The 25,157-nt window shown below is 44.0% G+C and overlaps 2 protein-coding genes across 8 annotated transcripts in view; one reads left to right on the top strand and one right to left on the bottom strand.

Annotated features, from left to right (window-relative positions):
- Positions 1–13,893, bottom strand: part of ankar (ankyrin and armadillo repeat containing) — a 160,119-nt gene extending 146,226 nt beyond the window's left edge. Inside the window, exons 1-2 of the mRNA XM_043694464.1 lie at positions 13,816–13,893; positions 5,766–5,831 (exon numbers count right to left, since the gene is read on the bottom strand). The gene's annotated coding sequence lies outside the window, so the exon portion shown is untranslated. The remainder of the gene's footprint in view (positions 1–5,765; positions 5,832–13,815) is intronic.
- Positions 13,894–14,010: 117 nt separating this feature from the next.
- zgc:136439 (uncharacterized protein LOC678627 homolog) overlaps positions 14,011–25,157 on the top strand; it is a 45,126-nt gene continuing 33,979 nt past the window's right edge. For 6 of the 7 annotated variants that reach the window (XM_043692839.1, XM_043692838.1, XM_043692835.1 and 3 more), the window contains exon 1: positions 14,011–14,085. The gene's annotated coding sequence lies outside the window, so the exon portion shown is untranslated. The remainder of the gene's footprint in view (positions 14,086–25,157) is intronic. The other variant, XM_043692833.1, reaches the window with a different exon arrangement.

Here is a 25,157-nt window from a genome sequence, read left to right as displayed (position 1 = left end):
CTGTACTCAGTTTTCAAATTCGACCTTCCAAAATGCATCATCTCGCATTTATCCAGGTTAAACTTCATCTGCCACCTCTCAGCCCATCTCTGTGTCCTGTCAATGTCCCGCTGCAGCCTACATCAGCCTTCTATACTGTCAACGACACCTCCAACCTTTGTGTCATCTGCAAACTTGCTGACCCATCCTTCAATCCCCTCATCCAAGTCATTAATAAAAATTACAAACAATGGAGGCCCAAGGACAGAGCCCTGTGGAACACCACTCACCACTGACTTCCAGGCAGAATATTTTCCTTCTACTACTCGGTGTCTTCTGTTAGCCAGCCAATTCTATATCCAGACAGCTAAGTTCCCCTGTATCCCATTCCTCCTGACCTTCTGAATGAGCCTACTATGGGGAACCTTATCAAATGCCTTGCTGAAGTCCATATACACCACATCCAAAGCTCAACCCTCATCAACGTTTCTAGTCACATCCTCAAAGAACTCAGTAAAGTTTGTGAGGCATGACCTGCCCCTCACAAAGCCGTGTTGACTGTATTTAGTCAAGCCATGCTCTTCCAGATGGTCATAAATCCTATCCCTCAGAATCCTTTCTAACACCTTGCAGACAACAAACGTGAGACTTACTGGCCTGTAATTGCCGGGGATTTCCCTATTTCCTTTCTTGAAGAGAGGAATTACATTTGCCTCTCTCCAGTCCTCAGGTACGACTCCAGTGGAGAGCGAGGATGCAAAGATCTTCGCAAGTGGCGAAGCAATTGCATTTCTCGTTTCCCAAAGCAGCTGAGGTCAAATCTGGTCCGGGCCTGGCGATCTGTCAATCTTAATGTTTGACAAAAGTTTCAGCACATCAGCTTCCTCTATCTCTATCCATTCCAGCATGCACACCTGCTCTTCAAAGGTTTCATTCACTACAACGTTCGTTCCTTTCGTAAAGACAGAAGCAAAAAACTGACTTAGGGCTCCCCCTACCTCCTCAGACTCGACACACAAGTTCCCTATGCTATCCCTGATTGGCCCTACTCTTTCTTTGACCATTCTCTTATTCCTCACATAAGTGTAAAATGCCTTTGTGTTCTCCCTAATCCGTTCTGCCAACCCTTTCTCGTGCCCCCTCCTGGTTCTCCTCAGGCCTATTTGAGCTCCTTCCTCGCCTGCCTGTAATCCTCTAGAGCTGAGCTTGACCCTAGCTTCCTCCACCTTATGTAAGCTACCTTCTTCCTTTTGACAAGAAGCTCCACCGCTCTCATCATCCAAGGTTCCTTTATCTTACCCCTTCTTGCCTGTCTCAGAGGGACATATTTATTCATCCGCAACAACTGTTCCTTAAACAGTCTCCACATGTCTATAGTGCCTTTATCATGGAACAATTGCTCCCAGTCCATGCTTCCTAACTCATGTCTAATCGCATCATAGTTTCCTCTTCCCCTTTTGCCTAATCCTTTCCTCCATAGCTATGTAGAATGTGAGGCAGTTTTGGTCACTATCACCAAAATGCTCTCCCACCACAAGATCTGATACCTGCCCTGGCTCGTTTCCGAGCACCTAGTCTAGAATGGCCTCTCCCCTCATTGGCCTGTCAACGTACTGAGTTAGGAAACCCTCCTGAACACACCTTACAAAAACATCTCCAATCAAATCTTCTGCTTGAAGGAGGTTCCAATCAATATTGGGAAAGTTAAAGTCACCCATTACAACAACCCTACTACGTCCACACTTTTCCAAAATCTGCTGACCCATGCTTTTTTCAACCTCCCTGCTGCTATTGGGGGGCCTGTAGTAAACCCCCAACAAGGTGACTGCTCCCTTGCTGTTCCTAATTTCCACCCATACTGACTCGGTAGGCAGATCTTCCTCGACAATGGAAGCTTCTGTAGCTGTGATACCCTCTCTGATTAGTAGTGCTACACCCCATCCTCTTTTTCCCCCCTCCCTATTCTTTTTAAATGCTCTAAACCCTGGAACATCCAGCAACCATTCCTGCCCCTGAGAAACCCACGTCTCTGTAATGGCCACAACATCATAGCACCAGGTACTGATCCATGCTCTAAGTTCATCACTTTTATTCCTGATACTCCTTGCGTTAAAGCAAACACACTTTAACTGATCCCTTGGTTCCTTCCCAGGAAAATCTTTCCCACTAGCTGGTCTACCTCTTGCTATTGCTTCATCTGCATCAACTCTCACCTCTGGTATACAGCTCAGGTTCCCACCCCCCTGCCATACTAGTTTAAACCCTCTCAAACTACTTGAGCAAGCCTTCCACCCAGGACATTGGTCCCCTTCCAGTTCAGATGCAACCCATCCTTCTTGTACAGGTCCCACCTTCCCCAGAAGGCATCCCAATTATCTACATATCTGAAGCCCACCCTCCAACACCAGCTACGCAGTCACGTGTTAAGCTGCGCCCGCTCCCTGTTCCTCGCCTCGCTATCTCGTGGCACCGGTAGTAAACTAGAGAACACTACTCTGTTCATCCTGCTTTGTAGCTTCCATCCTAACTCCCTGAAATAACTTTTTATATCCTCAATCCTTTTTCTGGCTATATCATTAGTGCCAATATGTAACACGATTTCTGGCTGTTCGCCCTCCCCTTTTAGAACCTTATACACACGATCGGAGACGTCCCAGACCCTAGCACCAGGGAGGCAACATACCTTCCGGGAATCCCGATCCTGACCACAAAACTTCTGAATATGAAAACAAAATCAAATGGGAACAGATAAAGAGGCTTTTGTGTTGCAGTGGTAGTTTTCTTACCTCTGAGCCAGGACTCACCTGCTTTATGGATAAGTCATAACATCTCTGAACAGGCTGATTAAAAAAAATCTAGAACTGGAACATAGATTGTGTTTATAGTGGTGCACTCATGAGCCATAGATATGGGTGCACATTATCAGCACATTGCAGATTGTGGAAGTGCCAATATTGGACAGTGGTGGACAAAGTTAAAAAGCACACAACACCAGGTTATAGTCCAACAGGTTTATTTGGAAGTACAAGCTTTCGGAGTACTGTTCCTTTATCAGGTAGCTAGTGGGGCAGGATCATAGGACACAGAATTTATAGTGAAGTCATGTGACTACCTGACGAAGGAGCAACATTCTGAAAGCTTGGACTTCCAAATAAATCTGTTGGACTGTAACCTAGTGCTGTGTGATTTTTAACACTGCAGATCGAAAACAAGAATAGGGAGAGAAGAATAAAGGAAGAGCAATAATGATAGATTATTTGATATTTAAGGATACAGACAGACATTTCTTTGGAAATAGTCCATGACTCCATGGTGACAACTTACTTTCCTCATACTAGGGTAAAGGATGTCCTTCTTTTGAGAAAGGCTGAAGACACATAGATTGTGGTTCATATTAGTGCCAATAGTACAGGTAGAAAGAGTGATGAGATTTGGAAAGCAGAATTTAGAGATCTAGTCCAAAAATTGAAAAGCAGAACATCTAAGGAAGCAATTTCAGGATTACTCCCGCTATCATATACAGAAATATGAAAATTGAGCAATCAGTATGTGGCTGGAAAAATGGTGCAAGAAGGAGGGTTTTAGATTTCTGGTGCATTGGGATCAGTTCTGAGGTAGGTGGGATTTGTACAAAGAAAATGTATTACACTTGAACAGAATCAGGATTGGTAACTGTAATGGAAAATTATCCATTTATTGTGAAATTAATTATCCATTTACTGTGAAATTTAAAGAGAATGAGTCAATTTTAAATCAATGCTGTGCTGAGCTTTGTAAATGATGCTTTGATGAAGGTTAGCAGTTAGCTTATCTCTGTTTGAATTCTGTAAACATTCAAATTGACCTTGCGATAGTCAAACTCAGCGAAAGCTGAATAACTGTTATGTCTAGGACCCAGGGGATGAGGGGATAACAACTTGAGTTTCCCCAGTCTCTGCCCTTGAGAGTGTGATAAGGAACGCTATAAGGCAGGCGTCTGTACTCATTGCATTTTTCGGTACTCATTGCATTAAGGTATCTGATTTGGTGTAATGAGTCAATCTTGCAAGATTTTTATTAAAGACTCTTGCTTTGCTCTTGCTAATTATTGAGTCGAGTCGATTTAATTTCCACGACAGTAACCCTCCTTGGGAAATTTGCTAGTGCTGTTGGGAGAGGTAACATAATTTGTCAAAGGGATGGGAACCTGAGAGGGAATTGGGCTGGAGAAAAACAAGGCTGATGATTGAAAGAAGAAATGTTGAAAATTAAAGTGGAAAGTAGCAGAATTAAATATTATAATAAACCAAAGTTAAATACAGAAGAGTGTAGCAGAATTGAAGACACACCCTCTGAATGTGTTTACTACTTGCAAGAAGGTAGGTGAATTAATTGAATAGGAGTAAATGGGGGTAATTTAATTACCATTACTGACACATGGCTGCAGAGTGACCAACAACAGCAAATGAATATCAGGGCTTCCTTTGACAACAATCTGAAGGTTGGACAGTAGCACCGAAGTCTCTGAGTTGATTCTAAGTAGTGTTAAAAACCCAATAAATACATAAAAATGCAAAAAGATTAATGAGAAAGATTGTTGTTGAAGAGAAAAATGTTCAAACAATAGAAAAAGGGGCAACTTTTTCACGCAGAGGGTGGTACATGTCTGGAATGAGCTGCTAGAGGATGTGGTGGAGGCTGGTACAATTGCAACATTTTAGAGGCATAGAGATGTACAGCATGGAAACAGACCCTTCGGTCCAACCTGTCCATGCCGACCAGATATCCCAACCCAATCTAGTCCCACCTGCCAGCATTTGGATGGATATATGAATAGGAAGGGTTTGGAGGGATATGAGCCGCGTGCTGGCAGGTGGGACTAGATTGGGTTGGGATATCTGGTCGGCATGGACAGGTTGGACCGAAGGGTCTGTTTCCATGCTGTACATCTCTATGACTCTATAACTATGTACATACACATAAAGGAAAATGGAGGTGGGCATGTGGTCTGAATTCATCATTGTATTGTTGGTGTCAGGAAATGCTTCAAAATAGTAAAGGATATTCAACGTTCAGGTAGGATGGACAAAAAGGAAGAGAAGCTGGGAAAGTCTGGTAATAAGGAATGGGATCAGTGCAATAGTAAGAGAGGATCTCTGAGTGGAAGAATAAAAAGGAGAATCTGGTCAAGTGGAACTAAGAAACAGTTAGGGTCAATAATTATTAGTAGGAATGGCTTGGAGGCTACGAAGCAATTGTGGTAATGTAGAACATGGTACAAATCAGGAAAATAATGGGGCACGAACCAAAGAAAATGCAGCAATCATGGATGGCTTTAATCTACATATAAACTGGAGAGGTATAATAAGTACCAATATGTTCAAGATGGTTTTATGGAGTAAAATGTTGGGAAATCAAGGAGGCCAGATTATTTTAGATGAAGCATTATAAAATAAGAAAGGGCTAATTAATAATCTTGTTGTAGAGTGAGCTTTAGGGGAAAGTGAACGTAGCATGATTGAGTTTTCCATTAAGTTTGAAAAAGATGTAGGACAATCTAAAACTAGGATCTTAAAACTGAACAAGAGCATCTATGAAGGTATGAGGAGAAGGTGGTTGTGGTAGGCTGGAAAAATACATTGAAACATTTAACAGTAGCTAGTATTTAAAGAATTAATATTTATTTTGCAAATAAAAACATGCCTTCCTTAAGTCAAAATTACCCAGCAGGCAAAGTGAGACAGCTGCGGCTAACAAAGGAAGTTAAAAGATAGGATTAGATCAAAGGAAGAAGTTTACAAATTTACCAAGAAAACTGGTTGTGTCTGAGGATTGGGAGAACTTCAGAACTCAGAAAAGGAGAACCAGGAAATCTATAATGAAAGAGAGAACAGAATATGAACATGAACAGCAAGGATTGTGAAAACATCTATAGGTATGTAAAAAGGAAACGATTAGCAAAGACGATTACAGGTAGAGACAGGAGAATTTATAATAGAAAATAGAGAAATGGCAGAGAAGCCTGAATTTTGCAGGGACCACAACAACATAGGCTATGGCAAGAAATGTGGCAAAATCACACAAGAAATGCACTGAGGTCTATCACGACATTAGAATCAATTAGATGCATCTAGTAAACTACATTCTAGTGTTGAGGCGAGATTCTCGCTAGGCTGCAGTGAGTTGCCTGTTTATGGGGATCATTGATTGTTAACAAACTTAGTAACTGCCTCATTAATATGTAGCTTCCTATCCTATCAACCACAGTGCAAACTTGACACTGAGAATTCTTGACAAAGCAGTCAGGTTGGGACCTGACAACTACAGCTCATCATTTGCTATACGGGGTCTTCTTGTTGGCACCAGGCACCAACATCTCAAAGCACTCTCCATGGGTACCACTCACATACAAATTTCAATTTGTTGTATCAATCATGCACCTTCTATTTGAATGTTGAAAGCATTTAGATAAATAATTTTTAAATCTTCTTTTAACACTTTTTCCTACTCTGATCTTATTTTCTACTTTATTCTTATGTTTTATGTTGTGCCTTCCTGTCACACTCTGGTCATCATTACCCATGTTGTTGCTGTTCATAATTGCCTTGAGCATTTTCTTTAATTTTCCAAAACTCCTCCCATTCACTCCTCCAACCCCATCCTACTATTCACCTGGACACTGGTCCCTGGTGCATTTCAGGTGAAGACACACTGTGAATGACATGCTTCTTCTTTCTCCAGTATTGATGATTTGATTTTGTTTCTCCCACAGCAATCTTTGAGCCATGCTTTTAGCTCTCTGGCCTCATTTACCTTCTACCAATTGTCCACAGTCCAGAGATTATTACATTTAAGTTTCAGGTCTTTTAATTTAGCACTTGGCTGATTCCTTTGCAGAATTTTATAGTCACACCAGACATGTTCGCAGAGAAGTCTAGGAACTGCAAACTTGTATAACTCGTTTAAACCCTTTTTAGGTTCACAAGCATTCCAATTTGGCAAAGGTTTGGTCTTAAATATGAAAATTAGCTTATTGTATGTCTACTGTTGTAAGTAATTTCAATAAAAGTGATAAAGTTATTAGCTTAAAAGAGATGTATCATGATTAAAAGTAGGTACAGATAAAAGATATTTATAAAAATGAAAAAAATCTCTTATTATATTATTGTTATTAAACAGATTTCTGTTTCTAAAGTAAAAGGGTTGAGAACCTGAAGTCAGAATGTAACAGCTGCAATGATTTCTGTAGCCAAATAGTTGGAGATGGACTGAGCAGAAGTAATTCTGGAGGGAGGGGAAAATGAAATAAACCTTTATTTTGTTTTCACGGCACTACCATAGTAAGTGCAAACCAATGATACTTATGTGATGATTCCCTTGATTCATATCTTCGATTTAGAGGACAAAATTATTGCTTTGTTCAGCATTCGCTCATGTCAATATTCTATGTTGAGCCAGTCAGTCTGACACAGCAGCATTTATCCAAATATTTGGAGAAATAAAAATATACAGCTTTGCTTATTGTACTCAAATTGGAAAGTGGAATACAGTTGATGTCAGTGTATGCAATGCAGAGGCTTTTATTTAACCTTATCTGCTACATTTGAAATCATATCTCCTGGGGTTGGCACCAGTGTTGCTAGAAATGCTGTTAATTTTATAAAGTTTAAAATCACATAACACCAGGTTATAGTCCAACAGGTTTAATTGGAAGCACAAGCTTTCAGAGCGCTGCTCCTTCATCAGGTGGTTGTGGAGTACACGATTGTTAAAACACAGAATTTATAGCAAAAGTTTACAGTGTGATGTAACTGAAATTACACATTGAAAAATATCTTAATTGTTTGTTAAGTCTGTCATCTGTTAGAATGACCATGTTAGTTTCTCGTCCTTCATATGTAAATCACAAAACGTTTTTAAACAGTTACATTCTCAAGAGAACTTTAACAATTGGTGTCAGCCCAGATAATGCATTGGGTATTAGCACCTCTGTGTGCTGCTGTCTGTACCATAATGTTTAGACTGATTCTACTCTAAAAAATTAACAGAATCTTACAAGGATTCATGCAGTTTTTGAGCAAAGTACAATGTAACTCTGCAAGTACAAATTCACCCCACAAACTTATATGTGTATGCGTGCGTGTGTATGTGTAGGTGGGGTTGAGAGTGTCTGTGTGAGAGAGTGTGTGTGTGAGTGTAAAGGGGTCTAGGTCTGTGAGAGGGTGCATGTGTGAGTGTGGGAGTGTGTGTGTCTGTAGGAGTGTGTGTGTCTGTAGGAGTGTGTGTGTGTGTATAGGAGTGCCTGTGTGTGTGAATAGTGTAATGGGGTCACCTGTAGTGTGACATGAACCCAAGGTCCCAGTTGAGGCGCTCCCTATGGGTACCGAATTTGGCTATCAGCCTCTGCTCTGCCACTTTTTGCTGCTGCCTGTCCCACTGTCTGCCTTGGAGGATGGTCACCCAAAGATCCGAGGTCGAATGTCCCAGACTGCTGAAGTGTTCTCCAAGTGGGAGGGAACACTCCTGTCTATTGATTGTTGTGCATTGCCTATTCATCCGTTGCCATAGCCTCTGCTCAGTTTCCCCAATTTACCATGCCTCAGGGCCATTAGCTGAGTTGCATGAGTACCTGCCACATACATGGTGGGAGGTGTCCCCACGTGTAATGGTGGTATCCATGTCCACACTCTGACACATCTTACAGCATCTACTGTGACAGGGTTGTATGGAGTTGTCCTGAAAGCCAGGCAGTTTGCTACGAACAATGATCTGTTTGAGGTTTGGTGGCTGTTTAAAGGTGAGAAGTGGAGGTGTGGGGAAGGTCTTGGCGAGATGCTCATCCTCATTGTTAATTTGTTGCAGGCTGCGAAGAACATGGCGTAGTTTTATGGCTCCTGGGAAGTACTGGGCAAAGAAGGGTATCCTGTCGGTTGCAGCACGTGTCTGTCTCCTGAAGAGGTCATTATGGATCCTGGCGGTCGATGAGTTGAGCATTGTACCCCGTTCTTAAGAGGGCATCCCTGAGTACTTCCAGGTACCTGTCACGTTCCTCCTCATCTGAACAGATCCTGTGTATGCGTAGGGTTTGTCCACAGGGATGGCTGTTTTAATATGTTTTGGGTGGGAGCTGGGAACGTGTAGCATTGTGAGGTTATCGTGGGTTTACGGTAGAGAGAGATGCTGAGGTGCCCATCCTTGATGGAGATGCATGTGTCCAAGAATGAGACAGATAGTAGAGATTAGTCCATGGTGAGTTTGAGGGTGGGATGAAATTTGTTGATGTCACTGTAGTTTTATCAGTGACTCTTCGCCATGGGTCCAGAGGGAGAAAATGTCGTCAATGTACTTGGTGTATAGTGTTGGTTGGTGGTCCTGCGTAGAGAAGAAGTCTTGTTCAAACTTGTGCATGAAAATGTTGGCATACTGGGGTGCAAATTTGGTCCCCATGGCTGTTCTGTGTGTCTGGATGAAGCACTGGTTGTCAAAGGTAAAGACATTGTGATCGAGGATAAAGTGGATGAGTTGTAGAACGGTGCTCGGAGATTGGCAGTTGTTGGTGTTGAAGACTGAGGCTGTTGCCGCGATGCCGTCATTGTGGGGGATGCTGGTGTAGAGTGCTGAAACGTCCATTGTGACAAGGAATGTTCCTGATTTGACTGGTCTGTCGGTGCTGAGTTTCTGTAAGAAATCCATAATGTCACGACAGAAGCTTGGGATACCCTGTACAATGGGTTTTAAGATGTTTTCGACATAGTCAGAGAGGTTCTCACCCAGGGTTCCATTGGCTGATACGATGGGATGTCCTGGTGTATTGGCTTTGTATATCTTTGGAAGACAGTAGAAGTCGCCTATGCGAGAAGTACGTAGGATGTGGGCATGTAGTGAACTCTGAAGGACTGGATCCAAAGTCCTGATCAACGTGTTTAGTTCACGAATGTGTTCTTTGGTCGGATAGGCTGGTAGTTGCCTGTAATGTTTCTGGTTGTCGGTACACTTCCTTGCAATAATCTGTTCTATTCTGAATGACGATGGCTCCTCCTTTATCTGTTGATTAGATTACAATGTTATGATTGGCTTTGAGAGCATGGGTGGCATTGCGCTGTGATTGGGTGATGTTTTGCTCTACTTGTGGGCACGGCTGATGAATCTGGCATTTATATATTTCCTGATGGTTTGAGCGTACATGTCAAACTAACATGGTAATTCTAACAGATGAGAGACTTAAAAAATAATCAAGGTATATTTCAATGTATAATTTCAGTTACCTCACATGTAAATCTTTGGTATAAAGTTCTGTGTCTTACAATTGTGTACTCCATAACCACCTGAAGGAGCAGTGCTCCGAAAGCTAGTGCTCCCAATTAAATCACTATAACCTGGTGTTGTGTGATTTTTAACTTTGTACACCCCAGTCCAACACCAGCATCTCCAAATTATATTAATTTTATGCTTTTGAAACTGAATTTGCTAAGTATTACAGTGCTGTTAGAGTTCTGATGGGGTGGAATATTGGTGAGATTTCTAGAATGCTGCTGGGGTTAGAGCATCACTGGGTGTGCTGAAACTCTTCTTAATTCATCACAGCGTGATTACAGCTAAAAGAACATTTCTGAGAAAGTAATAATGCTGGAGCTGAGAGTGGTAATGAATTTATGAGGTTTGAAGGCAGTTACTGAGTTGGTAGAGCATTTGCACAGTTAGAACATAGAACATAGAACATTACAGCACAGTTCAGGCCCTCGATGTTGCGCCGCCCTGTCATACTAATCTGAAGCCCATCCCACCTACACTATTCCATGTACATCCATTTGCCTGTCCAATGCCGACTTAAATGCACTTAAACTTGGCGAGTCTACTACCGATGCAGGCAAAGTATTCCATACCCTTACTACTCTCTGAGTAAAGAAGCTACCTCTGATATCTGTCTTATACCTATCCCCCCTCACTTTAAAGTTGTGTCCCCTCGTGTTTGCCGTTCCCATACTTGGAAAAAGGCTCTCCCTGTCCACCCTATCTAACCCTCTGATTATCTTGTATGTCTCTATTAAGTCACCTCTCAACCTTCTTTTCTCTAACGAGAACAGCCTCAAGACCCTCAGCCTTTCCTCGTATGACCTTCCCTCCATACCAGGCAACATCCTAGTAAATCTCCTCTGCACCCTTTCCAAAGCTTCCACATCCTTCTTATAATGTGGTGACCAGAACTGTCCACAAAACTCCAAGTGTGGCCGTACCAGAGCTTTGTACAGCTGCAGCATAACCTCCTGGTTCCGGAACTCAATCCCTCTATTAATAAAGGCCAAAACACTGTATGCCTTCTTAACAACCCTGTCAATCTGGGTGGCAACTTTCAGGGACCTGTGTACACGGACACCGAGGTCTCTCTGCTCATCTGCACTCCCAAGAAGCAGTACTTTGCATTTCGATTACTCCAGCCAAAGTGTATCACCTCACACTTGCCCACATTAAACTCCATTTGCCACCTCTAAGCCCAGCTCTGCATCCTATCTACGTCTCTCTGCAACCTACTACATCCTTCGTCACTATCCACAACTCCACCGACCTTAGTATCATCCGCAAATTTACTAACCCACCCTTCTAAGCCCTCATCCAGGTCATTTATAAAAATGACGAACAGCAGTGGACCCAACACTGACCCTTGCGGTACGCCGCTAGTAACTGGATACCAAGATGAACATGTTCCACCAACTACAACCCTCTGTTTTCTTTCAGCAAGCCAATCACTGATCCAAACTGCTATGTCTCCCACAATCCCATCCCTCCGCATTTTGTATAATAGCCTACTGTTGGGAACCTTATCGAACGCCTGGCTGAAATCCATGTACACCACATCAACCGGTTTACTCTCATCTACCTGTTTGGTCACTTTGTCAAAAAAGTCAATAAGATTCGTTAGGCATGACCTACTCCTCTCAAAACCATGCTGATTGTCCCTGATCAGATTATTCTTTTCTTGATGGTTATAAATCCTATCACTTATAACCTTTTCCAACACTTTACCAACAACTGAATTTCTGCCTCAAGTCCCCATCTCTCTTCCGACCTATGTCGTTGGTGCCAATGTGGACCACGACTTGGGGGCTGCTTTCCCTCCCCGTGAAGGATCCCAAAAACATGATCAGAGACATCACGGACCCTGGCATCGGGAGGCAACACACCAACCATGAGTCTCTCTTGTCCCCACAAAACCTCCTATCTGTCCCCCTAACTGTCGAATCCCCAATGACTACTGCTCTGTTCCTCTCCCTCCTTCCCTTCTGAGCAGCAGGTGCCCCACTGCTTTCCCCTGGTAAGTCATCCCCTCCCCCAATAGTATCCAAAACGGTATACTTATTGTTGCGGGGAATGGCCACAGGGAATCCCTGCACTGCCTGCCGGTTCCCTTTCTGTCCCCAACTGTCACCCATCTGTCTTTTTCTTTTATCTGGGGAGTGACTACCTCTCTGTAAGTCCTGTCAATAACCCCCTCTGCCTCCCGAATGATCCGAAGTTCATCCAACTCCAGCTTCAGTTCCCTAACATGGTTTTCGAGGAGCTAGTGTTGGGACCACTTCCCACAGATGTAGTCAGCAGGGACACTAGTGGTGACCCTTACTTCCCACATTCTGCAGGAGGAATATTCCACTGCCTTACACTCCATTCCCACTGTTCTAACTCCCGAAGTGACTACTAAAAAAAGGATTAGGAAATAAACTATTTACCTAACCTTGTCAATCTGGCTCCCACAACTTTTTTTTAGGTTAGAAGAGGAGGATGGGTGGGAGACACTATCCGAGTAGTGTCTCAGGTAACGCAACCACGCAAATATAACCTGTTCTACTTACCCTTCCCAGAGGTCCTTAGCTCGGTCCTCCCTTGCTGGTCTGAAGGTAAGAAGTTTAAATATACTTACCGGCCTTCCCAACAATCACCTCGCACCAATGTCACCTCCTCCCGGCTCTCGCTACTCCGAAGTTGGTCTGTGTTACTTAAGTAGGCAGAATGTCACTCAAGTTAACAAACTGTGACTAAGGTGGTTGGCGTTTTGTCGAAGTTTTAGTGAAACTGAAAGCTTAGATTAGATTACTTACAGTGTGGAAACAGGCCCTTCGGCCCAACAAGTCCACACCGACCCGCCGAAGTGCAACCCACCCATATCCCTTCACCTAACACCACGGGCAATTTAGCATGGCCAATTCACCTGGCCCGCACATCTTTGGTCTGTGGGAGGAAACCGGAGCACCTGGAGCCACGTAGACATGGGGACAATGTGCAAACTCCACACAGCCAGTCGCCTGAGGCGGGAATTGAACCCGGGTCTCTGGCGCTGAGAGGCAGCAGTGCTAGACACCGTGCTGCCCACAAAGCTTGATGCTGAAAGGTGCTACAATAACCTGGTATGTCAATTTCTCTGCCCAGGCTATAACAGAAGCCAAACTTTCATCCATGGACTCCATTTACAATGCTCTTTACCAATGTTGGAAAAGGCTGCGATCATCATCAAAGACCATTCGCACCCCATTAACGATCTCACACAATCTCTTCCATCAAGTAGAAGATACAGGAACCTGAACACACACGCACCAGTAGGGTTCAGGGCCAGCTTGTTCCCAGCTGTGACTGGACTACTGAATGGACATTCTAACCTCAAATAATGTTGATCTTGCCAACGTTGATCTCTCTAGAACGGCCTGTGCAATATTACCCGGATGCCTCCGTCTAAACGTTTTGTTATGTACATCCTTGCTTACTATGATCTGCCTGCACCGCTCTTAAACAAAACGTTTCACTGTACTTCGGTACACGTGACAGTAAATAAATCAATCAATCAGATGGTAAACTACAAAGTTGTTGTACCTCTTGTCTGAAGATGGCGATGTCGGTAACTGATGGCGATGTCTGAAGATGGCGATGTCGCTTGTTCGTTACTTGTACGATCCACGGAGACGGGACGCTGTCACCATAGCAACGGACCGACTACCGTGAGCCTCTGGGGCCATAACAACCCGCTTCAGTTTCCGGTCCTGTCCAGTGGGCGGGGTCATGAGGTGTGTGGGCGGGGTCATGAGGTGTGTGGGCGTGTTCTGTTGTCGGGGCGCTCCAGTGGCTCGTGCTGGGTTGTGGAAGGTAGACCGCTCTGTTCTGGTTATTGTTATCTTACGTATGAAATGAAAGTTTAAAACGGTGTTGGCGCTGGAGGCAGGAATGACTGAGCCCCCGAATGTCGATTCCCAACCGTCCCCCTGGCCGGCTCGGTGTCCGTCCCCGTCCCCGGCTCCAGATCAGTGCGGCCCTCGCACCATCTCCAGCCTCCCCTGCTCTTTGACATCCCCGTGCATGTGATCAAGACACACTCTACCTTGGCTGCACTTCCCATTGCGGCCTTTTATTGAGTTCTGCACCATCCCAAATACTAGACTTCATCTGCCAGTTTGATTCAAGCTTTGATTGAAGCGGTATCAAGAAAGGCCGACCGCAGTGGAACCTGCAAAGGCTGTGGGCAGTCGATAACTGCTGCAGTTCTGAATATTTCTGCTCCAGAGCCAGGCGCTGCTGTTGGACTGGGATGGACAAAGTTCGATGTCACACAACATAAGTTACAGTCCAACAGACTTACTTAGGTCAAGCTTTCGGAGCGCTGCGCCTTCGTTGGGTAGCGAGTGGATTAGGATCAAAAAGCAGCTTAAATCCAATCTGGTCAATTACTGCCACACCAAACTTGCATTTAAATAGCTCATTTTGTGAATTAAAGTATGTTTCAAAGCACTTAACAGCCAGTCAACTTTTGATGTGTAATCACTTTTTAATTGAGAGAAATAAGACAGCCAAAATGTGTATGGCAAGCTCTCACAAACAGTAATGTGATCAGTGCCTAAATAGTCAACGTTTCTGATATTAGTTGAGAGATTTTCTCCATAACATCAGAATTAGCTCTTTGAAACAGTGAGGTGGAATCTTTAACATCCACCTGAAAGTTTCAGCTTAGTTTTAAATAAAAACTGAAAAACTGGTGGCATGGTGGCTCAGTGGTTAACACCAGGGTGCCAGGTTCAATTCCAGCCTTGGGTGACTGTCAGTGTGGAGTTTTACATTCTCCCCGTGTCTTTGTGGGTTTTCTCCAGGTGCTCCGGTTTCCTTCCTAAGCTGAAACCTGTGCACATCAGGTGAATTGGCCATGCGAAATTGCCCGTAGTGTTAGCTGCATTAGTCGGTGGGAAATAGGTCTGGGTGGGTTATTCTTTGGAGGGTCAGTGTGGACTTGCTGGGCTGAAGGGCCTGTTTCTACACTGTAGGGAATCTAATCTAAAAACTGTAGATGCTGGAAATTGGAAACAAAAAACAAAAACTGCCAGACAGGCTCAGCAGGTCTGGCAGCATCTGTGAAGAGAAATCAGTTAATGTTTCAGGTCCAGTGGCCCTTCCTCAGAATGCGTTCCAATAATTTGTTTTTATTTCAGTTTAGTACTCATTTGAAAGACCCCACTTCTCATTTTATGGCATACATAATGTATTTAATTGTATATTAAATAATTGCATTATTATTATTATTGTACATCATACATTGTACTATAATACTGTATAACCTTCCCCTAGCTACAATCCGTTCTGAAAGGTAACTGGACCTGAAATGTTAACTCTGCTTTTTCTCCACAGATGCTGCCAGATTGCTGAGTTTTAACAGCAATATCTGATTTTACTTTGCATTGTGCCACATTCCTTTAGTGCTGTACTGGTGTGTGAGCTTTATTTTTGTGCTTTAGTTCTGAGGCAGAACTTGAACCTAGAATCTTCTGATTCACAGGCAAGAGTGCTACCAATTGAGTCATTCAAAGCCAATGAAAGGTACTATCAAGTGCCATTTAATTGGCAATAATTTACTTGCTTGCTCAGTTTGGGTTCTGACTGGACCAATTTGTTCCCAGCCTAATTACAGTCTTGGCTCAAACATGGACTAAAGAACTGAACTCCAGATATGATGTGAGAGTGACTGCCTTTGACATCAGGGTAGCATTTACCTGAGTAAGGTTCTAAGGAACCTAACAACATTGAAATTATTGGGAATTGGGGCAAAATTTATCACTTATTGAAGTCATACATAACGCAATGGAATAAAACAAAGAATTGCAGATGCTGGAAATCTAAAACAAAAGCAGAAATTTCAAGAGAAATTTCTGGCACCATCAGTGATTAGATTCCCTATAGTGTGAAAACAGGCCATTTGGCCCAACAAGTCCACACCGACCTTCTAAAGAGGAACCCATCCAGACCCATTTCCCTGTGACTAAAACACCTAACACAATGGAAATTTAGCATGGCCAATTCACCTGACCTGCACATCTTTTGTGACTGTGGGAGGAAATTGGAGCAAACCCATGCAGATACAGGGAGAATGTGCAAACTTCACACAGTCACCTTAGACTGGAATCGAGCCCAGTACCCTGGTGCTGTGAGGCAGCAGTGCTAACTACTGAGCCACCGTGTTGCCTCCAAGTAAAGTTAACACTTTGAGTCGTGTCACTTCAGAATTGATAGTAGTTAGGAAAAGGTGGTCTACATTACTAAAGACAGAATGGGTGGAAAAAAAATGGATAGGCAGAAATGAAGCTCTGAGAGAGGAGGACTGTTGGATAGACAAAAAGATGGATCACAGCATACCAGGGAGAAAGAAAAACTGCTAATATGGAACCATAAGTGAAAATGGGTTGGCTGTGCCTGGGTTGTGGAGTTGGTGAAGGATCTGGCAGGAGGTATTCATGTCTTAAAATCGAATACAGTATTGAGTCTGGAAGGGTACAAAGTCCTTAAGAGATGAGATCACCTTTCAACAAAGGAGGTTAGTTGTGGTTGTTATGTGTCAATCCTCTCAACCACAGGATACCTCTGCAGGAGTACCTCAGGGCAGTTTTCTGGATCCAACTATCTTCAGCCTTATTGTAATTGCCATTATCTCAATAATAAGGTCCAATTAGGATGATTGTTGATGATTGCACAGTATTTCGATCCATCCGTAATTCACCACAGAGAGGAGTTGTCAATGCCTGCGTGCAGCAAGGTCTGATAAAATCCAGGCTTGGGCTGATAAGTGGCAAGTAATGTCTGCAACACGCAAGTGCTAGGCAATGGCTGTCTTTAACAAGAGAGCGTTCGATCGTCATCTTTTGATATTTAACAGTATTACTATACCTGTTTGCATGAGTTATCAACATCTTCGGGGCTATCATTGACCATAAAGTTAATCAGACCAGCCAAATAAATATTGTGACTGCAAGAACAAAGCGGCAGTTGGGAATTCTGTGGCAAATTATTCACTTCCTAACTCTTCGAAGTCTGTCAACCAACTATTGTGTACAGATCAGGGGTATAATGGAATAACTCCCACGTGCCTGCATGGGTACAACTCAAGTATACCCAAGAAACTCAACACTATTCAGAATAAGGCACCTTGCATAATCTGTACCCTACCAACACCTAAAGCATTCAATGAACCAGCAGCCCTTTCTCAAGATGGTAAATTTGTACTCCCATCACTGTGCTAATCAGTCTGTGCCCTTACTGTTGTCAGCCAGTGAACCCTACAGCTGCCACCCATGCTGAGCTCTGAAGTTGGGCCTTTGAGGCTGACAAGTACTCAGTCACCCTTTGCAGTCATCTGTAGCCTCCATCACTGAAAGTAAGAAGCCTTCCACCATCTTTGCTTCAGCAACTGAGGTAGCACAGAGTGGGATAACTAGGGCAAGCCAAAGCACAAAGAAGACAGTCAAAAGCAATGCCCGAGATTGATTGCGTCATCTTTGTTACATGTGGCTTTTCAATCCTGAATAATTTATTTTGCAATGTTTATATTGTGTTGGCTTTTTGTTGCATTGTGCTCGGGAGGACATTGGGAAAGTGAACGAGTGTGAAATTATTGATGAATGTGGAGTTTAGGGTTGAGATTTCTCATATTGTGCTCGAACTAGTTCTTCATTTTAGCTAGCCGTTGTTTAGATTGCAATCTCCCTTGCTAGTCCTCCTCCTATTGCTGCTGCTTGCCTGATAGGTGAAGGCCAGGGGTTCCCTCATTCTGACAAAGTTATTTGTCTGTTAGTCTTGAGTCCTGCTAAGCTGAGTTCTGCTATATCTTTCCAGAGTCATCCAGGCTGTGGAGTAATTGCTTTGTCTCACCAATGATTTGCTCAATAACATTTCCTTTGTCAGAATGGCAGTCATTGTGTTCATGATAAGCATTTGTGCAAATGTTGAGAGCCGAATTTAAGCTCCCTGGTCATTACAGCTGTCCCTTGTTGCTGAGTAAGCAGCCTTTGATTTGTCATGGGAGCTGAATGCACCTGGTAGAATGTACTGCTTCAGACTGAAGGCATCATGGCTTCTGCCAATGTACTGAATATGGACCTGCACGATGTGCCACTCATGGTCTCACACAAGATGGGCGTTTTGCAAGTGGAATCTCTTTCAGTTCAGGTATATGACCAAGAGTTGAGAGGCTGCACCAGAAGCCTTCCCAGTGGCATTGTGAGTGTACCTAGACCAAATGGGCTGCAGCAGTTCAAGAAGGCAGCTCACCACCACATTCTCATGGGCAACTAGGGATGGGCAGTAAAATGCTGGCCCAGCCAGCAACACTCATCCTGTGAATGAATAATAAAGGTTTGCATCCAACCACAATGGCACCCTGCATTATGGGGCAACATGTAAATCTTGCACACCAGCTTTACTTGCTGACATACAAGATTGAAATCAAGAGCTTCAGGGGTCTCTTTTATGCAAGCTCAAATGAAGGAGTCATATAAAAATATTTGTGATCAGGATCACGTGCACAATTACTAGCAGTATGGTCCTTCTCCTGTTCAGATGTTGGATATGTGGCTGCAGCAATGTGTCTGACTTAAGTGACAGCCTCTCTCTCTTGAAGCTCAGATGTATTAAATATTGGGCATTACTCAAGTACAGGTAGATTAATTACTTTCTGAAACTATGGCAGATGTGGCCTGCTGAGAACCCGTTTTCCTCTTCGATTCCCTTCTAGCAGTTTGGCCTGTTCCGTGTGACAATTGCATAGTGTTCCAGTCACGTTTTATTTCAGCACAAAGTATGGGTTCATGGAAACAGCGAACCCATACTTGGGATTGTGGCGAAGTTTTGAAGATAGGAATAAAAAGTACTTCACTATCTCTACATTGCTTCCTAAAGGACTTTGGAAATATCTTAAAAGTGAAAATTACCAAAAACATGGAATTATATCAACAGTGAGAAAGAAAGAAAACAACCTGTAACTAAATGGAGTATTTAATGATCCCTTTAAATAGTGTTGGGCTATTCTGCTGCTGAATCAGTGTATAGCAGTACAAGCTCCACCCATCCTCCTCCGCTAACCAAGAAAAATGATCCGTGCACTGGATTGGTAAGGTGACTAGTTTTTTCTTATTTTTAGTTTTCAGTAGCCTTGTTGGGAATTTAGAATAGTGGGAATGTGAGGTTAGGGCAGTTGAATGTTTCTCCTGCAGAATATGGGAGGTAAGGGTCACCACTAGTGTCCCTGCTGACTGCATCTGCGGGAAGTGCACCCAACTCCAGCTCCTCAAACTGCATTAGGGAAATGGAGCTGGATGAACTTCGGATCATTCAGGAGGCGGAGAGGATTATTGAGAGGAGTTACACACCTCAGGTACAAGAATAAAGTAGATGGGTGACTGTCAGGGAACAAAAAGAGAACCGGCAGGCAGTGTAGGAATCCTCTGTGGCCGTTCCCCATAACAACAACTATACTGTTCTGGATACTGTTGGGGGGGGGATGACTTACCAGGGGTGAGCAATGGGGCACAGGTCTCTGGCACACAGTGTGTCCCTGTTGTTCAGAAGGGAAGAGGAGCAGAGCATTAGTTATTGGGGATTCCATATTAAGAGGGACAGATAGGAGGTTCTGTGAGAATGAGAGAGACTTACTCCAGGTTCCAGGGTTCGTGATGCCTCCGATTGTATTTATTGGATCCTTGTGGGGCAGGGAGAGCAGCCCCAAGTTGTGGTCCAACTGATGACATAGGTAGGAAGATTAGATTCCCTATGGTGTGGAAACAGGTCCTTCGGCCCAGCAAGTCCACAGCAACCCTCTGAAGAGCAACCCACCCAGACCCATTCCCCTGAATTTACCCCGACTAATGCAGCTAACACAGGCAATTTAGCATGGCCAATTCACCTAACCTTTGGACTGTGGGAGGAAACTGGAACACCCGAAGGAAACCCACGCAGACACGGGGAGAATGTGCAGACTCCACACAGACAGTTGCCCGAGGCGGGAATTGAACCCGTGTCTCTGCTGTGAGGCAGCAGTGCTAACTACTGAGCCAACGTGCCGCCCCAGGAGAGATGAGGATTTAAGGCAGAAAATCAGGGAGCTAGGTTGGACGCTTAGAGGTAGAACAAACAGTTATCTCTGGTTTGTTGCCGTGCCATGTACTAGAGAGGCAAGGAATAGGGGGACAGAGAGGAGTTGAATATGTAGCTACAGGAATGGTGCAGGAGGGAGGGTTTTGGATTCCTGGATAATTGGGTCTCTTTCTGGGGTAGGTGGGACGTCATGATGGTCTTCAACTGAACCAGTGGGGTACCAATAACCTGGCGGGTAAATTTGCGAAGGCTCTTTGGGTGGTTTTAAAATATATCAGCAGGGGGTGGGAACCTAAATTGTAGTTCAATATACAGGAGGTTGAGAGTAGTGAGGTCAGAAATAAGGTTTCAAGGTCGCAAGAGAGCACTGGCAAGCAAGAAGTTGATTTGACGTATGTCTACTTCAATGCCAAGAGCATTCAGAATAAGGTGGGTGAACTTGCAGCATAGGTTGGTATCTGAGATTTCAATATTGTGGCCACTTTGGAGACATGGATAGAACAAGGACAGGAATGGTTGTTGCAGGTTCCGGGATTTAAATGTTCCAGTAAGAACAGAAAAGATGGTAAAAAAGTGGGTGGTGTGGCAGTGTTCATCAAGGAGAGTATTACGGCTGCAGAAAGGACTTCTGAGGACTTGTCTACTGAGGTAGTATTGGTTGAGGTTAGAAACAGGAAAGTTTCTTGGATATTTTCTGAATAGTTCCAGATCTGTAGAGGAAAAGATAGCAAAGATGATTCTCGATATGAGCGACAGTGACAGGGTAGTTGTTATGGGGGAACTTTAACTTTCCAAATATTGATTGGGAATATGACAGTTCAATGACTTTAGATGCGTCAGTTTTTGTCCAATGTGTGCAGGTGGGTTTCCTGACACAGTATATAGTCAGGCCAACAAGGGGTGAGGCCACATTAGATTTGGTACTGGGTAATGAACCCGTCCAAGTGTTGGATTTGGAGGTAGGTGAGTACTTGGTGATAGTGACCACAATTCAGTTATGCTTACTTTGACGATGGAAAGTATATACCGCAGTGCAAGAGTTATAGCTAGGGGAAAGGCAATTGCAATGCGATTAGGCAACATTTAGGATGCAAATGATGGGGAAGGAAACTGAAATATGGAGCTTGTTCAAGGAATAGATACTGCATGTCCTTGATAAGTATGTATCTGTCAGGCAGGGAGGAAGTGGTTCAGCGAGAGAACCGTGCTTTACTAGGGCAGTTGAATCTTTTGTCAAGAGGAAGAAGAAGGCTCGTGTTAGGATGAGATGTGATGGCTCAGTTAGGGTGCTTGAGAGTTACAAGTTAGCCAGGAAGAACCTAAAGAGAGAGCTAAGAGGAGCCAGGAGGGGACATGAGAAGTCATTGGCGGATAAGATTAAGGAAAACCCTTGTAGGTATATTAAGGGAATCGCTAAATGAATATTTTCATCAGTAGAAAAAGACAATATTGTTGAGGAGAATACTGAGATACAGGCTACTAGACTAGATGGGATTGAGGTTCACCAGGAGGAGGTATTAGCAATCCTGAAGAGTTTGAAAATAGATAAGTCCCCTGGGGAGGATGGGATTTATCCTAGAATTTTCTGTGAAGCCAGGGAGGAGATTGCTGAGCCTTTAGCTTTGATATTTGTGTTGTCATAGTCTACAGGAATAATGTCAGAAGACTGGAGGATAGCAAATATTGTTCCCCTGTTCAAGAAGGGGAGTAGAGACAACCCTGGTAATTATAGACCAGTAAATCATAGTACGGTTGTGTGTTAAGTGTCGGAAGAAGTTATGAGAGAAAGGATTTATAATCATCTAGAGAGGAATAAGTTGATTCGGGATAGTCAACATGGTTTTGCAAACCTTACTGAGTTCTTTGAGAAGGTGACCAACCGGTGGATAAGGGTAAAGCGGTTGATGTGGTGTTTATGGATTTCGGTAGGGTGTTTGATAAGGTTCCCCATGGTAGGCTTTTGCATAAAATACGGAGGTATGGGATTGAGGGTGATTTAGTGGTTTGGATCAGAAATTAGCTCGTTGAAAGAAGACAGAAGGTGGTGGTTGGTGGGAAATGTTCATCCTGGAGTTCAGTTACTAGTGGTGTACCGCAAGGATCTGTTTTGGGTCCGCTGCTGTTTGTCATTTTTATAAATTACCTGGATGAGGGTATAGAAGGATGGGTTAGTAAATTTGTGGATGACTCGAAGGTCAGTAGAGTTGTGGATAGTGCCAAAGGATGTTGTAGGTTATAGAGGCACATAGATAAGCTGCAGAGCTGGGCTGAGAGGTGGCAAATGGAGTTTAATGTGGAAAAGTGTGAGGTGATTCACTTTGGAGAGAATTGGGCTAATGGTAAGAATCTTGATAATGTGGATGAGCAGAGAGATCTCTGTGTCTGTGTGCATAGATCCCTGAACGTTGCAACCCAGGTTGATTCGGGTTGTTAAGGAGGCAGATGGTGGAGGTCCAAGATGGCGGTGATCCAGAGCTCTGCACCAGCACCCAGATAAAGTGGTGCATTCATCCTCCCTTTTTTTACCCATTGTGGTAAAAATCGGTAGTTTTTGATCCGCGGAATTGCTGTATTTCAATTTAAGTGAGTAAGGAAGGAAAATGGTGAAGGGAAAAGAACTATGAGGATCACAACTAGTAGGGTAGTCCCCTGCAGCAATGGACATGCCCGCGGCTGTGGTGTCAGCCTCTGCGAACACCCCAGGGGACTTTCCTGTGGAGCAGAGCCTGGTCTGGGAGTTCACTAAACTCCAAGAGATCAGTTCAGTGATGGAGGAGACCGGAACCAGGCTGGAACTGATCTTAGCCATGCTGCAGAAGCATGAACAGGAGAAGCGTTTCTGGCAGTGCATCGTGGAAGTGCAGCAGCGGACCACGGTAGCATCCTTGGTGGGTCGGGACCAGGCCTTGGAACGGCGGGTATGGGCCTCAGTAGAGCAGGTCAGAAGAACATCCACCTCGGGCTGCCGAAACGGGAAGAAGGAGGCTTGCTTGTCAGCTTCTTGAAGTAATTGCTCCTGCAGGTTTTGAAGCTGGAAGTAAGGGTGGGCTGGGTGCCCTTTCAGTGGGTCCACTGGGTCGCAGTGTGCAGGCCCAGATCAGACCAGCGCCCCTGCCTGGTCCTGGTGCGACTTCGATGTATAGAGATAAACAAATGGTGCTGGAAGCTTCTAGAGCGCTGGAGAAGGATCACAGGCTCTGATAGACGAAAGATCTTGAATTATGTTTTTCCAATACTCTGCTCTAAATGAATGTTCTTCCTTATTTATTATATCCCATGCGAATGCTTCCTTTGATGCTGCCTGGGCAAGCGTTACGGAGCTGAAAATGTGTTGCTGGAAAAGCGCAGCAGGTCAGGTCCCTGGATGCTGCCTGACCTGCTGCGCATTTCCAGCAACACATTTTCAGCTCTGATCTCCAGCATCTGCAGACCTCATTTTCTCCTCAAGCATTACGGAGGCTTAATAGTTAACTTGGTTCTTTCATCTGGCGTCATAGTAAGAATATTAAAGGTATATTCTTTAAGGTCCCTCCTTTTTAGTAAGCTTGCCAAATTGCAGCTTCTGCAGGGGATAGGAGGTGTGGATTTTCCAGACTTATCAATTGAGTTCCTTACTATTCTATGTGGCTGATTGGGCTTGCCCAGATCCAAGGTCAACCTTGCTGGACATCGAGGCCTCCCAGGCAAAATGCCCCCTCATTAATTTGTTGTTTATGGACAAGATGAGGACTGTTATGGACCATTACTAAAATCTGATTGTCCTTAACATGGTTAAAGTATGGAGAATGATGCGCAAAGTGAGGGCAATTTACAAAAAACTTCCCCTTTTACTGCCATAGTAGGAAAGTTAGGATTCTGGCCAGGATCGATGGATTCTGGCTTTAGGCTTTGGGAGTCTAAAGGAGTATCCTGTTTGGGAGATTTATTTGCCAGAGAGGTCATGATGTCTTTGAGCAGCTCAGGCAGAAATAGGAACTATCTAGGAGCAACCTCTTCCGTTACTTTCAGATTAGGGACTTTACACAGAAAAAGATTACTTTTAATGGTTAGTCGCAATAAGTCAGATATGGAGAGGTGAGTACTTTGGTCCACGGGTACTCTTTCGATCAGTACCCTCTATCACTTATTAGGAGGTAGTGTCTCGAAGGACATTGAGTGGCTGTGCAGAATCTTGACTCCAGAATTGGGGGTGGCGATCTCGTCAGAGCTGAGGGAGGATATTTGGGAGAACGTAAGAAAGATTTCAGTTTGCAATAGGACGCAGGTTATGCAACTGGAGGTAATCCACAAGGCTTATTTGGCATCAGAGCGGCTTGCAAAATTTAATACAGGAGCATCTCCAATATACCTTAAATGTAAAACAGATATTGGTATTCTTACTCATTGCTTGTGGTCATGCCACAAGCTTCGTAGGTATTGGGGAGCTATAGTGCGTGTTTTGGAAGGGGGTTTGGGAATCGAGGTCAAGCTAAATCTGGTGTCCCCCCTCTTGGATTTGCTGAAGCTCCCCTCTTTTACGTGCACGGAAAGAACACTCTGCTGAATTGGGTGTCAGGGTCTAGATTAGAGTGATGCTGGAAAAGCACAGCAGTTCAGGCAGCATGCAAGGAGCAGTAAAATCTATGTTTCGGGCAAAAGCCCTTCATCAGGAATACAGGCAGAGAGCCTTAAGGGTGGAGAGATACATGATAGGAGGGTGGGGTGGGGAGAAATTAGCATAGAGTACATAGGTGAATGGGGGAGGGGATGAAGGTGATAGGTCAGGGGGGAGGGTGGAGTGGATAGGTGGAAAAGAAGATAGGAAGGTAGGACAA

This window comes from Chiloscyllium plagiosum, chromosome 7 (assembly GCF_004010195.1).
Source record: "Chiloscyllium plagiosum isolate BGI_BamShark_2017 chromosome 7, ASM401019v2, whole genome shotgun sequence".
NCBI classification, from domain to species: Eukaryota; Metazoa; Chordata; class Chondrichthyes; order Orectolobiformes; family Hemiscylliidae; genus Chiloscyllium; species Chiloscyllium plagiosum.
The sequence above is the reverse complement of the archived record's forward strand: the minus strand, read 5'-3'. Positions and strand labels throughout refer to the sequence as shown.